Raw genomic sequence first — 14,846 nt, 5'->3', positions numbered from 1 at the left:
TAACCGGATACTACTGAGTATTTGGTTTGGTGATGTTGAATGGAAGATTTGTAGCGTGGTTGGGGTTAAATAGAAAGACTCACTTATTCAATAGGGAATAGGTGGAGGGAAAGAGAGTTTTTGTGTTGCTGAATGAGGTGAGAGCTGGTGCGGTTTTCATTTGGTGACATCACTTGCTCTATGAACTGGAAGTAGTTCCTTTGAAATAATCGTTGTAGAGTGACTGGCGATGTATGTAGAGGGTCCCTGGGTTCGAACCCAGGTAGGGACAGTGGCTAAAGCTTTCGCATTGGGGCTATGGACCTAGATTACTACGTGTATTAAAAGTTGAATTAGATAGCTTTAGAAGTATTCTAGATAGGTCTATGAAAATATGTTACAAGTACGAATGACATTATTTCCTAAGAAGGAAGATGATTAGGGCAGGTCCCCGCGCCTCCCCCGTTGTGTAGGAAGGAGCAAGGGGGAAGGGGTGAGAGACAGTACATAGTTTAAATGATAGGAATATAATTAAATGTATGCTTATCAACGATAGCAAGTATTTGTTTTATTAATTAGGGCCTAATCAGAGAGAACAGTTAAAGAAATTGAATAGCGAACTGAAATGTCGATAGAGCTGTGAAAATTATTTAAGTTGAGGACAAAGGAAAATAATTTATGGTTCTAGTTCCCGGGTAAAAGGGTTATACTTGCTTGACGGTATCGAGCAAAAGGTGGAATGGTTGAATGAAAAGCATTTATTTGACGAAGTCTAATGGTTATTACTTTATTGTATAGGTTGGGTAACACCAGTGGTGTATGAAAATAAGTGGTGAATTCTAAAACGATAATTTGGTTTCGTTACGTGAACAATGGGATATCGTTTTTACTGGTAGGATGATGGATTGAATAAACATTGGTTATAAGTATGAAGTTATTAAACAATAGGTTTATATTTTAAAAACATCAATGCAACAGGTTGCGATGATTAAATTAATAGAAAGGGGTTATAGGGTTATATTAGGAGGTGTAGTAAACTTAATGAAACGTGGTATTATATAGTGTCTTCCAGGATTGATGGAAGTCTCCTATAGCATTATGTTAAGGGATTGCCTGGGATAAAATATAATGTCTTACTTACACAGAGTATGTGATTGTATTGGCTAATTAAGGAAATATGACATTTACAGGAGCGAAAGGAACAATAGAAGGGGAGACAGATTTTCCTAGGGGGTTGATAAAATAATTGATAATGGATCATTTGAGATGAGATCACATGGAGCAGATTTAGGGGTTCAATAATCATTGTGAGATTAGTTATGAGGAATTAGATTGATACAAACGATTATTGATGAGTTAGGACTGGGGATATCTGTATCATGTTTTGTGTGTACTTACCATCTTTAGATTACTGATGGTAATTGAAGGTTGACAAAATGTATAACCAGGAGAAAGAGATTAGCTTATCTAATTGGAATGTTGCCCAGGGCTAGGGGGAGCAGTAGTGAAGTTAGGCAGTATTTAGGTAGTAAAAGGGAGCTACCAAATTACAGTGGGGGAAAAAGTATTTAGTCAGCCACCAATTGTGCAAGTTCTCCCACTTAAAAAGATGAGAGAGGCCTGTAATTTTCATCATAGGTACACGTCGACTATGACAGACAAATTGAGGAAAAAAATCCAGAAAATCACATTGTAGGATTTTTTATGTATTTATTTGCAAATTATGGTGGAAAATAAGTATTTGGTCACCTACAAACAAGCAAGATTTCTGGCTCTCACAGACCTGTAACTTCTTCTTTAAGAGGCTCCTCTGTCCTCCACTCATTACCTGTATTAATGGCACCTGTTTAAACTTGTTATCAGTATAAAAGACACCTGTCCACAACCTCAAACAGTCACACTCCAAACTCCACTATGGCCAAGACCAAAGAGCTGTCAAAAGACACCAGAAACAAAATTGTAGACCTGCACCAGGCTGGGAAGACTGAATCTGCAATAGGTAAGCAGCTTGGTTTGAAGAAATCAACTGTGGGAGCAATTATTAGGAAATGGAAGACATACAAGACCAATTGAAAATCTCCCTCAATCTGGGGCTCCACGCAAGATCTCACCCCGTGGCGTCAAATTGATCACAAGAACGGTGAGCAAAAATCCCAGAACCACACGGGGGGACCTAGTGAATGACCTGCAGAGAGCTGGGACCAAAGTAACAAAGCCTACCATCAGTAACACACTACGCCGCCAGGGACTCAAATCCTGCAGTGCCAGACGTGTCCCCCTGCTTAAGCCAGTACATGTCCAGGCCCGTCTGAAGTTTGCTAGAGTGCATTTGGATGATCCAGAAGAGGATTGGGAGAATGTCATATGGTCAGATGAAACCAAAATATAACTTTTTGGTAGAAACTCAACTCGTCGTGTTTGGAGGACAAAGAATGCTGAGTTGCATCCAAAGAACACCATACCTACTGTGAAGCATGGGGGTGGAAACATCATGCTTTGGGGCTGTTTTTCTGCAAAGGGACCAGGACGACTGATCCGTGTAAAGGAAAGAATGAATGGGGCCATGTATCGTGAGATTTTGAGTGAAAACCTCCTTCCATCAGCAAGGGCATTGAAGATGAAACGTGGCTGGGTCTTTCAGCATGACAATGATCCCAAACACACCGCCCAGGCAACGAAGGAGTGGCTTCGTAAGAAGCATTTCAAGGTCCTGGAGTGGCCTAGCCAGTCTCCAGATCTCAACCCCATAGAAAATCTTTGGAGGGAGTTGAAAGTCTGTGTTGCCCAGCGACAGCCCCAAAACATCACTGCTCTAGAGGAGATCTGCATGGAGGAATGGGCCAAAATACCAGCAACAGTGTGTGAAAACCTTGTGAAGACTTACAGAAAACGTTTGACCTGTGTCATTGCCAACAAAGGGTATATAACAAATAGACTTGAAACTTGTATCTCATTATGGTGTATGGTGAAATAAGTATAGCCATTTATAATTGTAATGGCTTAGCTGATAATAACAAAAGAAGAACAATATTTACATGGCTCAAAGAGAAGGAATATAATATCTATTGTATACAGGAAACTCATTCAACAATTCGAGATGAAGTAGCGTGGAAAAAAGAATGGGGGGGGAAATATACTTCTCCCATGGGCAAAGAAATTCAAAAGGGGTGATGATATTAATTAATAGTAATTTCGATCCGAATGTGCAAATTGTCCAAATAGATACGCAAGGTAGATGGATTATTTTAAATATGTTATTGGACCATAAACAGATATGGCTCATTAACCTTTATAATAATAAATAATAATAATATGCCATTTAGCAGACGCTTTTATCCAAAGCGACTTACAGTCATGTGTGCATAAATTTTTACATATGGGTGGTCCCGGGGATCGAACCCACTACCCTGGCGTTACAAGCGCTGTGCTCTACCAATTGAGCTACAGAGGACCACAATAATAATATGCCATTTAGCAGACACTTTTATCCAACGCGACTTACAGTCATGCGTGCATACATTTTTTTTTTGGTGTATGGGCGGTCTCGGGGATCGAACCCACTACCTCGGCGTTACAAGCGCCGTGCTCTACCAGCTGAGCTACAGAGGACCAGTTTATGGACCAAATAATGATGATCCACAATTCTTTGACAATATATATAATAAATTATCAAGCCTGCAAGCAACTCAAGACAATATTATTATGGTGGGGGATTATAATACTGTTTTAAATAGCTCAATGGACCGTAAAGGAAATCACACCACAAACAATCACCCACATGCTCTTAAAATTGTGAATGTCATGGATACATTAGAACTAGTAGATATATGGAGGCTTAAATATACTGATCTAGTGAGATATACATGGCGGAGACTGAATCAAGCTAGTCGTCTTGACTTCTTTCTTATCTCATTCTCGTTGGCACCAAAAGTAAAAAAAAGTGTTGATAGGGGACAGAATGCGGTCGGACCATCATATAATAGGCATATACATTACTCTTACTGAATTTCCACGTGGGCGAGGATATTGGAAATTTAATCAAAGCCTATTGGATGATAATTTATTCATGATTAGAACAAAGGAATTTATAACTGACTTTTTCCAACATAACATAGGTACAGCGAATCCCCTTATTGTATGGGACACCTTTAAATGTGTTACGGTCCAGCACTGTTGGTCCTGTCCCCGCTTGTTTTCCTTTTCCTTTTTTCCCTGTGTGTGTTGTCTGTGTCTGTCTCCCCCTGCTGTGCAGCCCAGTCAGAGGATCTAGGTCAGGGGGCGTGGCCATTCTCTCTCATGCTCAGTTACATCCAGCTGCAGCTCATTATCACCAATCAACCAGCAGTTATCTACCCGGGCTGGACACCTCTCCAGCGCCAGTTCGTTCCTACACCACCTGTGATCCCGTCTGTTCCTGCTGCCTGCCTACCTGCCACTCCCACGCCGCAACCTGCTCATCTGTTGTCTGATATCCTCGTCATCCAGCTCTCAGTGCTACTGGCTCTCCACCCCACTCAGCTCCTACCCCGGTCTGAAGCTGCTCCACCCTGAACTGTTTCTCTCTGCCAAAACACGCTGAATAAACAACATCTTTATTCACCCTCTTTGTCCGTGTGTCCGTCTCTGCGCCTGAGTCCCCCACCCAGCCTAACAGAACGAACTGGCCAAACATGGACTCAGCAGAGATGCCACATGAAACAACGGGTGATGGCGTACAACGCGCCCTCCATTCACAGGGAATGTTATTGGGACAACACGACCAACTCATCCGGTCTCTATTGGATAACAACCAGCGGTTGTTGGATCAAGTATCTCATCTCACCTCTCAGGTAGCTAACCTGGTAACACTCACTACTCTTCCTCCCTCTGCTTCTCCTCCACCTGTTCCTCCTACAGTGGCTCCAGGCTCGGCTTCCGCTCCTGCCCTTCGGGAACCCCCTACAACCTCACCCAAACCTTTCACCGGGGACCTGAACAAATGCCGTGGTTTCCTGCTTCAGTGCCGCTTGGTGTTCCAACAGAAGCCCCTGTCTTTCTCCACGGAATCCTCAAAGGTACATTACGCTCTGGGGTTACTGAGGGGCAAAGCTTTGATTTGGGCAGAAGCGGCTTGTTCTACTCAGCAGATTGCCAGCCTGTCGTTTGACGATTTTTCCTCTCAATTGGAAATTGTGTTTGATCAGCCGGACCATGCCGGGACCGCCACAAAGAGACTGTTGAAGCTACGACAGGGCACGGGTAGCGTGGCTGAATACGCCATTGATTTTTGGACCTTGGCAGCCGATTCCAAGTGGAATGACGAAGCTCTTCAGGGAGCGTTTGTTAACGGTTTGAGTGACACGATTAAGGATGAACTAGCTGTTCGTGATGAGCCTGCTAACCTTCATTTTCTCGTTTCCCTTGCTACACGAATAGACAACAGGCTACGGGAGAGGAGACAGGAGAGGGGCGGTCGGGTCCGCACCGCAGGCGGGGCCCCCTCGCTTTCTGCAACCCGAGCAACACCACCACTCGGACACCGCCCACACACCTCAGCGGATCCCTCCACGGAACTAGACGAGCCCATGCAGCTGGGCCGTGCTCGTCTGTCCCCTGCCGAAAAGGAACGGCGCATGCGGGCTGGTGAGTGCATGTACTGTGGGGACCGCACTCATTTCCTGGTTAACTGTCCGGTTCGCCCAAAAGACCAAGCTCGCAAGTAAAGGTGGGTGTACTTGCGAGTGCTACACCTGACTCAATGCCCACAGCACCCCGTCTAGTTATCCCAGCTACAGTCCAGTTCAGGAATCTGTCTCTCCCATTAACTGCTCTCATTGACTCTGGTGCTGAGGATAGTTTCCTTGACGTTAACCTGGTCACTCAGGCTGAGATCCCTGTTAAGCCCCTGCCTAAGCCTATAACAGTAACCGCTATAGACGGCCATCAGTTTGCCAACATCACCCACCAAACTGTCCCCGTTTCTCTCATGCTGTCCGGCAATCACAAAGAAACCATCCAGTTTAAAGTAGTCTCCTCCTCGGCCTCCCCTCTTATCCTCGGTTTCCCTTGGCTTAGCCTTCACAACCCCCATATTGACTGGCAAAACCACAAAATACACAGTTGGAGCACTCACTGCCATTCTGCTTGCCTTGGGTCGGCTATTCCGCCCTCGGTAGGTTCCCCTGCTTCCCCTGTCAAACCCCCAGACCTCTCTTCAGTCCCTGAAGAGTACCTGGACCTGGCCGAGGTATTCAGTAAGTCCAAAGCACTTTCACTACCACCTCATAGGCCATACGATTGCGCTATTGAGTTACTGCCTGGAGCCCCTTTGCCGTCCAGTCGGCTTTTCAATCTGTCCCGTCCTGAGAGAGAAGCTATGGAAACCTACATAGGTGACTCCCTAGCCTCTGGCATCATTCGTCCCTCATCTTCCGCTGTTGGTGCTGGGTTCTTTTTTGTAGAGAAGAAGGACAAAACGTTACGCCCCTGCATTGACTACAGAGGACTAAATAACATCACAGTCAGAAATACGTACCCCCTGCCTCTCATCAACTCAGCATTTGAACGCCTTCATGGTGCCACCGTGTTTACCAAACTCGACCTGCGTAACGCTTACCACCTCGTTAGGATCAGGCAGGGAGACTAATGGAAAACTGGGTTCAATACCCCTCTCGGACACTTTGAATACCTAGTCATGCCATTCGGTCTCACTAATGCCCCAGCAGTGTTTCAGGCCATGGTTAACGATGTGTTGAGGGATTTTCTACACCGTTTTGTGTTTGTCTATTTGGATGACATTCTAATATTCTCTAAGTCACAGGATGAACACGTCTCCCACGTCCGTCTGGTTCTTCAACGCCTCATGGAAAATAAACTGTATGTGAAAGCAGAAAAATGTGAGTTCCACCGGCAGTCCGTCCCCTTTTTGGGCTTTATTATCGAGCGGGGACAAGTGTCACCAGACCCTGACAAGATCAGAGCGGTTGCGGAGTGGCCCACACCCACGTCTCGGAAGCAGCTGCAACGCTTCCTGGGCTTCGCCAACTTCTACCGCCGCTTCATCAGGGGTTTCAGCCGAGTGGTTGCCCCCCTGACCAAGCTCACCTCCCCAAAGGTGCCATTTCTGTGGACGCCTGAGGCCGAGTCATCCGTGAGTACATTGAAGGAACTGTTCTCCACCTCACCTGTTCTTATTCATCCAGACACTAGTTTGCAGTTTATTGTGGAAGTGGACGCCTCTGATTCGGGGGTGGGGGCTGTCCTGTCACAACGTTCCCCCATGGACCAGAAGCTCCATCCTGTGGCCTTTTTCTCCAGGAGATTGACCCCTGCTGAGAAGAACTACGACGTGGGTAACCGGGAGTTGCTTGCTGTCAAGTTGGCGTTGGAGGAGTGGAGGCACTGGCTAGACGGAGCAGAGCAACCCTTCATAGTCTGGACAGACCACAAGAACCTGGCTTACATCCAGTCATCCAAGAGGCTAAACTCCCGTCAGGCCAGATGGGCTCTGTTCTTCAGCAGGTTCAAGTTTATTTTAACATATCGTCCTGGCACACGTAATGTCAAGCCTGATGCTCTCTCTCGCCAGTTTACAGACAATGAAGACTCCAGCAATCCTGAACCTGTTCTGCCCGCTTCCTGTTTGGTGGCGGCTGTTCACTGGGAAATCGAGTCCCTCGTCCGATCGGCACAAGAGTCGGAACCTGGACCGGCCGATGGCCCCCCCGACCTTCTCTATGTTCCCGCAGCCGTGCGGCCGCAAGTGCTCAACTGGATCCACACCTCGCGCTTCTCCTGCCACCCTGGTATGAACCGTACACTGTCGCTACTGAAGAGGCACTTTTGGTGGCCATCCGTCGAGACTGACGTCCGGGAATACGTGGCGGCCTGTTCCATCTGTGCCCAAAATAAGGCTTCCCACTGGGCTCCTTCGGGCCTGCTGCGGCCTCTCCCAGTCCCGAGTCGTCCTTGGTCTCACGTGGCCTTGGACTTCGTCACTGGACTTCCTATGTCTGAGGGTAATGACACCATACTCACCATCGTGGACAGATTCTCTAAATCTGCCCATTTTGTTGCATTACCAAAATTACAGTCTGCCAGTGAGACAGCCGACCTTTTTGTCCTACATGTATTCCGTCCCCATGGAATACCTGTGGACATAGTGTCCGATAGAGGTCCACAGTTCATTTCTCGGGTATGGAAGGAGTTTTGTTCTGCTCTGGGTGCCTCTGTCAGTCTCTCATCAGGGTTCCATCCCCAGTCCAATGGCCAGACTGAGAGGACCAATCAGGACCTGGAGGCTGCTCTACGCTGTGTGACATCCCAGAACCCGTCCACCTGGGCCAAACACCTCCCGTGGGTCGAATATGCCCACAATTCCCTCACCTCATCTGCCACCGGCCTCTCACCATTTGAGGCGGCTTTGGGGTACCAACCGCCATTGTTCCCGTCTCAGGAAAGGGAGTTAGCCATCCCGTCAGTTCAGGATAACCTTCGTCGCTGCCGCAAGGTGTGGGTGGACACCCGTGAGGCCCTTCTACGGACAGCAGAGCGTAACAAGAGAGTGGCGGACAGGCACAGGGTAGTCGCTCCCCAGTTCCAGCCTGGTCAGCGAGTCTGGCTCTCCTCCAGCAACATCCCCCTGCGCACTGACTCCCGTAAGCTGTCGCCCCGGTATTTGGGTCCTTTCGAGATCGACTCCATCATCAACCCTTCGGCTGTTCGGTTGAAGCTTCCCCAGGCCATGAGAGTCCATCCTACATTTCAGCTGAAGCTGGTCTCCTCCAGCCCTTTGTGTCCGCCTGTGGATCCCCCTCCGCCACCGCGTATTATTGACGACCATCCAGCCTACACGGTGCGGAGACTGCTGGACGTCCGGAGGCGTGGTAGAGGGCTTCAGTACCTGGTGGACTGGGAGGGATACGGTCCCGAGGAGAGGTCCTGGATTCCCCGACGGTTTATACTGGATCCGCAGCTGGTGGCTGACTTCCATAGGGACCACCCTGACAAGCCGGGTGGGTCGCCGGGTGGCGCACGTTGAGGGGGGGGTACTGTTACGGTCCGGCACTGTTGGTCCTGTCCCCGCTTGTTTTCCTTTTCCTTTTTTCCCTGTGTGTGTTGTCTGTGTCTGTCTCCCCCTGCTGTGCAGCCCAGTCAGAGGATCTAGGTCAGGGGGCGTGGCCATTCTCTCTCATGCTCAGTTACATCCAGCTGCAGCTCATTATCACCAATCAACCAGCAGTTATCTACCCGGGCTGGACACCTCTCCAGCGCCAGTTCGTTCCTACACCACCTGTGATCCCGTCTGTTCCTGCTGCCTGCCTGCCACTCCCACGCCGCAACCTGCTCATCTGTTGTCTGATATCCTCGTCATCCAGCTCTCAGTGCTACTGGCTCTCCACCCCACTCAGCTCCTACCCCGGTCTGAAGCTGCTCCACCCTGAACTGTTTCTCTCTGCCAAAACACGCTGAATAAACAACATCTTTATTCACCCTCTTTGTCCGTGTGTCCGTCTCTGCGCCTGAGTCCCCCACCCAGCCTAACAAAATGTGCCTTTAGAGGCCATGCAATTCAGTACTCATCTCGAAAACAAAAGCAATTTAGGTCAAAAGAGTTTATACTAAGAAAGGAAATAGAAAGTCTAACAGAACAGATAGATGGCAATAAAAACTGTAACATAGAGGCTCAGAATACATTAGAGGAAAAACAAAAAGAAATGGAGAAACTTATTCAAGAAAGATCAAGTGTAATATATTATAAAAATAAAGCAAACTGGTTGGAATATGGGGAAAAATGCACAAAATTATTTTTTAATCTTCAACATAGGAATGCTACCAAGAAGAACTTAATGAAACTGGTTACAATTGACGGAGTCACCCATAATTCACCAAATTATATTTTGAAGGAAGAAACAAAGTACTTTAAGCATATGTTTTCTTTTCAGTCGCCTCCATCTCCTCTAACTGAAGCTAATTGTAGATATGTTTTTTCTATTGATAATGTCAAATTAACAGCCACACAGAAAGACTCATGTGAAGGTGAAATTACAGAGGAGGAACTTCTGGATGCAATTAAAGACTTTAAGTCTGGGAAAACTCCAGGGTTGGATGGCATACCAGTCGAGGTATACCAAACCTTTTTTGATATACTAAGAGGACCGTTATTAGCATGTTTTAACCACTCCTATGTAAATGGTAGATTATCTGACACTCAAGAAGAAGGTCTGATCTCATTATTACTGAAACAGGATACAAGTGGAAAATATAAAGATCCAGTCCATTTACAAAATTGGAGGCCCCTTACACTTCAGTGTTGTGATGCAAAAATCCTAGCAAAATGTATAGCGCATAGAATTAAAAAGGTATTGTTGGATATTATTCATTCTAATCAGACAGGTTTTTTACATGGAAGATACATTGGAGATAATATAAGGCAAGTATTGGAAACAATAGAACACTATGGAAAATATGGGAAACCAGGCCTGCTATTCATAGCAGACTTCGAAAAGGCATTTGATAAAGTTCGACTGGGGTTTATATATAAATGCCTGGAGCATTTCAATTTTGGAGAATCTCTTATAAAATGGGTCAAAATCATGTATAGTAACCCTAGGTGTAAAATAGTAAATAATGGCTATTTCTCAGAAAGTTTTAAACTGTCAAGAGGAGTGAAACAAGGTTGTCCACTATCGGCATATCTATTTATTGTGGCCATTGAGATGTTAGCTATTAAAATCAGATCCAATAATAATATCAGAGGATTAGAAATACAGGGCTTAAAAACAAAGGTGTCATTGTACGCTGATGATTCATGTTTTCTTTTAAATCCATAACTAGAATCCCTCCACAGCCTCATAGAGGATCTATATACATTTTCTAACCTCTCTGGATTACAACCAAATTATGACAAATGTACTATATTACGTATTGGATCACTAAAAAATACAATTTTTACATTACCATGTAGTTTACCAATAAAATGGTCTGATGGTGATGTGGATATACTCGGAATACATATCCCAAAGGAAATAAATGATCTCACTTCAATACATTTTAATAGAAAGTTAGCAAAAATAGATAAGATCTTGCTACCATGGAAAGGAAAATACCTGTCAATTTGTGGAAAAATCACCCTGATTAACTCTTTAGTATTATCCCAGTTTACCTATTTGCTTATGGTCTTGCCTACGCCTAGCGAACAGTTTTTGAAATTATATGAGAAAAAGATATTCAATTTTATTTGGAACGGCAAGCCAGACAAAATTAAAAGGGCATATTTATATAATGAATATGAATTCGGAGGACAGAAATTATTAAATATTAAAGCATTAGACCTATCACTAAAAGCTTCAGTCATACAAAAGTTATACTTAAATCCGAACTGGTTCTCAAGCAAATTAGTAAGATTGTCTCACCCAATGTTCAAGAAAGGCCTTTTTCCCTTTATTCAGATTACAACAACTCATTTGCAGTTATTTGAAAAGGAAATCATCTCCCAAATATCACTATTTCTAAAACAAGCCATAGAAAGTTGGTTGCAATTTCAATTTAATCCTCCAGAAACGACAGAACAAATAATGCAACAAATATTGTGGTTAAATTCAAATATACTAATTGACAAAAAACTTTTATTTTTTGACAGAATGTTTAAAAAAGGTATAATCTTCGTAAATGATATCATCGGTAGGACTGGTGGAGTTATGTCGCACATGCAGCTAACAAAAACATATGGAAATGTCTGCTCTACCCAAAATTACAACCAAATAATTGCAGCCTTACCGCAAAAGTGGAAGAGGAAAGTGGAAGGGGGAGAAAGTAAGGAACTTGTCTGTCGGCCTTGCATTAAAGAACATAATTGGTTAAGGAAAACTGTGATAAATAAAAAAGTATATCAGTTTCACTTAAGGACCAAAGGATTGACAGCCGTCCCATATAGATTGCAAAATAGTTGGGAAGAGATCTTTGACATACCGATCCCATGGCATAGTGTTAATGAACTGACACGCAAAACGACACCTGATTCAAAAATTAGAATCTTTCAATTTAAATTATTATATACAATTCTTGCTACCAATAGAATGTTATTTATATGGGGGATACAATCTTCCCAGCTCTGCAGATTTTGCTGTGAAGAGACAGAATCATTAGATCATTTGTTTTGGTTCTGTCCATTTGTAGCTTGTTTTTGGACACAGGTCCAGGAATGGCTAAAGGATTGCAATATTTACCTGGAGCTAACCTTGCAGATAGCATTACTGGGTGATCTGAAAAGTCATAGTCAATCAATCAATAATATAATAATACTTTTAGCAAAAATGTTTATTTTTAATTCACAATCTGTAGAAGCAATGAGAATAGAAAGGTTCAGAACTTTTGTAAAACATCACAGTACGGTTGAAATATATATGGCAAATAGAAATCCTATATGGATGGTGTTAAGAGATCGATGGGAGGTATTGAATATAGTTGAAGGATGGGACTAATAACAAATAACAACAAATAATAACAAAGATAGCTAATAATGTGTCCATAATAAGTATATAGGTTGTATGTTGGGAGCTTTTGGGAAAGAGCACAGTTAGAAAGATATGGCATATAGAAGCAAACCGGATGGACATCATGAAAATGATCGGAGAGGTTGAGAGTAGAAGAAGTTCAGGAGCAAAAAAAATGGGCCTGGGCATTGTTGTTCACTAATTTACTCCAAGTAGGGAAAGGATGGCGGGGTTGAAAAGTAATAAAGGGGAGTATATATATAAAAAAAACATGGGGGATTGGAAGTGATGCAGACGATTACATTGATAGAAGATACAATCTATCTGCAATATTAAGCTGATCCACCCCCCCCCCCCCAAAATTTTTTTTTTAAAAATAAAAATAAAATAAAACACAGATCAGGGTGTGACAATAACATGTCATAGATAGTCAAGAAATGTTTTAACAATTAAAAAAACATTTGTGAAGCTTGCATTCAATTTACCCCTGCGCTAAGCTCCGCCCCCATTGGTAACAACATTTTCCCAGGAATTCCAATTCCCCATTCAACCGCTGGTGAAATCCCTGCACAATGATCTCAAACTGTGTTTTTAATACACAACCAAATTAAACACAGACTACCCCTTACTAATCAGGAAACTCTCAGGTATGTTGTGGTGGACTGTCATTACAATTGCTCTATGGGAACCTGGTAAAGTTCCTATTGTTGAATATCCTCCCTATGGCTGGATTCCAATAGGAATTACAAATTACTTCACAAGCCAGCATATTTTGACTTGCATGCATTTCAGGTCTGCTGAGCGCAAACTTGAACTTTGTGAAAATTCTGTTCAACTTCCAGCGTTCGTTTACTGTGAACACTAAGGCTGTACCCGCTGTAAGTTAGTTTTAACAGTGGTCAACTGTGGTTATTTGATCATAATGTAGGCCTACCAGAGAAAATGCATCCCATAACATTTTAACATGGAAATAGCAGTTCTATCATTCAGTGTAAAGTAGCAGCCAATATGTGGTGTTCAATGTAGGCTTACTGTATATTGAAAACAAAACACGAAGGGCTTGACATTAACCTGTTTATCCACTTGTCCTTCAGACAAGGAGGTGACTGAAAATGTTGTGTTGTTTGATGCAAGTAACCACTTTACAAAATAAAATGCATCATTATTCCCATACCATTATTACAGAGAATCAGACAAATTATGCTACCCTCTGCCTATTGGCTACTTAGCTTATTCAAGTCTGTTTTAAAATACAACACTGCCCCTTTAAGACAAAAGGAAACGCTCTTTACTTGACTGGCTTTTCAAAGATGTCTAGAAATGTCCACGTTTTGTGCTCTTGTAGGAAGCAACCACTCCCCTATTGCTGACTACAAATGATCTATAACTGGGCTAATAACTCACTAACTAGTAAAGGATATGAACAAATGTACAACTGTGCTCTCGCTCTGATCTCAGAACAAGCGCATCTACTCAAGACCGCTCATGCTGTAAACAGTCCAGTACAAAGTGAATGGCACAGATCCATATATGGCAATGATCTATTTGCATATAGGCCTACTGCAGCTCTGATTGGTTATGGCGCACCGGTCTGTTTACAGTATGGACCTGAGTGCAATAGAATCCTACTCCGATGCGTTCTGCCTACAACAAAACCTCTTGTATAATTAGTTTTGCATACTAAGTCTTGCATAATTTGTTTTGTTTCGGTATGTTGCATTGAAAGTGGCTAATATTGCGTCGATTCAATCACAATTCCCACAGTAAAGGGAAAATGTTGATAGTGTTAACTAATGTGGAAAAATCTAGAAAGTTGAGTTCAATCTCATATTTCTCTGCGCCGGCTGATATTTCTTCTACTCGGCGCGCCCGGGGAGCTGCTTAGAGGAAACATTGCTTGCAGGTCTGATATGAATGCAACAATCATGTCTCTGTCACTAACAAACACAGTCATCGGTGGGTAACTAACATTCACTCGAAAAGCACCCTGGGAAATATGCAAATAAGGATTTACACCCTACAGTTTTAAAACAACACCCCCCAAAAATACTGTAGCACTACATGTGTTATTCCCCAACACTGAGTAACTATAACAGCATCAGCTCTAATAAAGTGTTCATTTAAGTTGGAATTTTAAACACCCATGGTGTTAGGGACCCAACACTCTGGGGGTGTTAGTTTATCAACACATTGAAAACTGTTAATTTAACACCATTTCGGTGGGTCAAATATAATTTCTAAGAAAGTGTTATATTTAACAATGTGGGTGTTAAAATTCTGATCTCATTTGCTGTGTACTGGGCCAAACCGGGCCAAACAAGGCTGTACTGAGATGGTCAGGTTATGTCACTGGAACCAGTTTGGTTCAGGTCGGTATGAAAAAGGTGACTTAAA

The sequence above is a fragment of the Coregonus lavaretus genome (assembly GCF_964263955.1).
Source record: "Coregonus lavaretus genome assembly, contig: SUPER_35_unloc_1, whole genome shotgun sequence".
NCBI lineage: Eukaryota > Metazoa > Chordata > Actinopteri > Salmoniformes > Salmonidae > Coregonus > Coregonus lavaretus.
The sequence above is the reverse complement of the archived record's forward strand: the minus strand, read 5'-3'. Positions refer to the sequence as shown.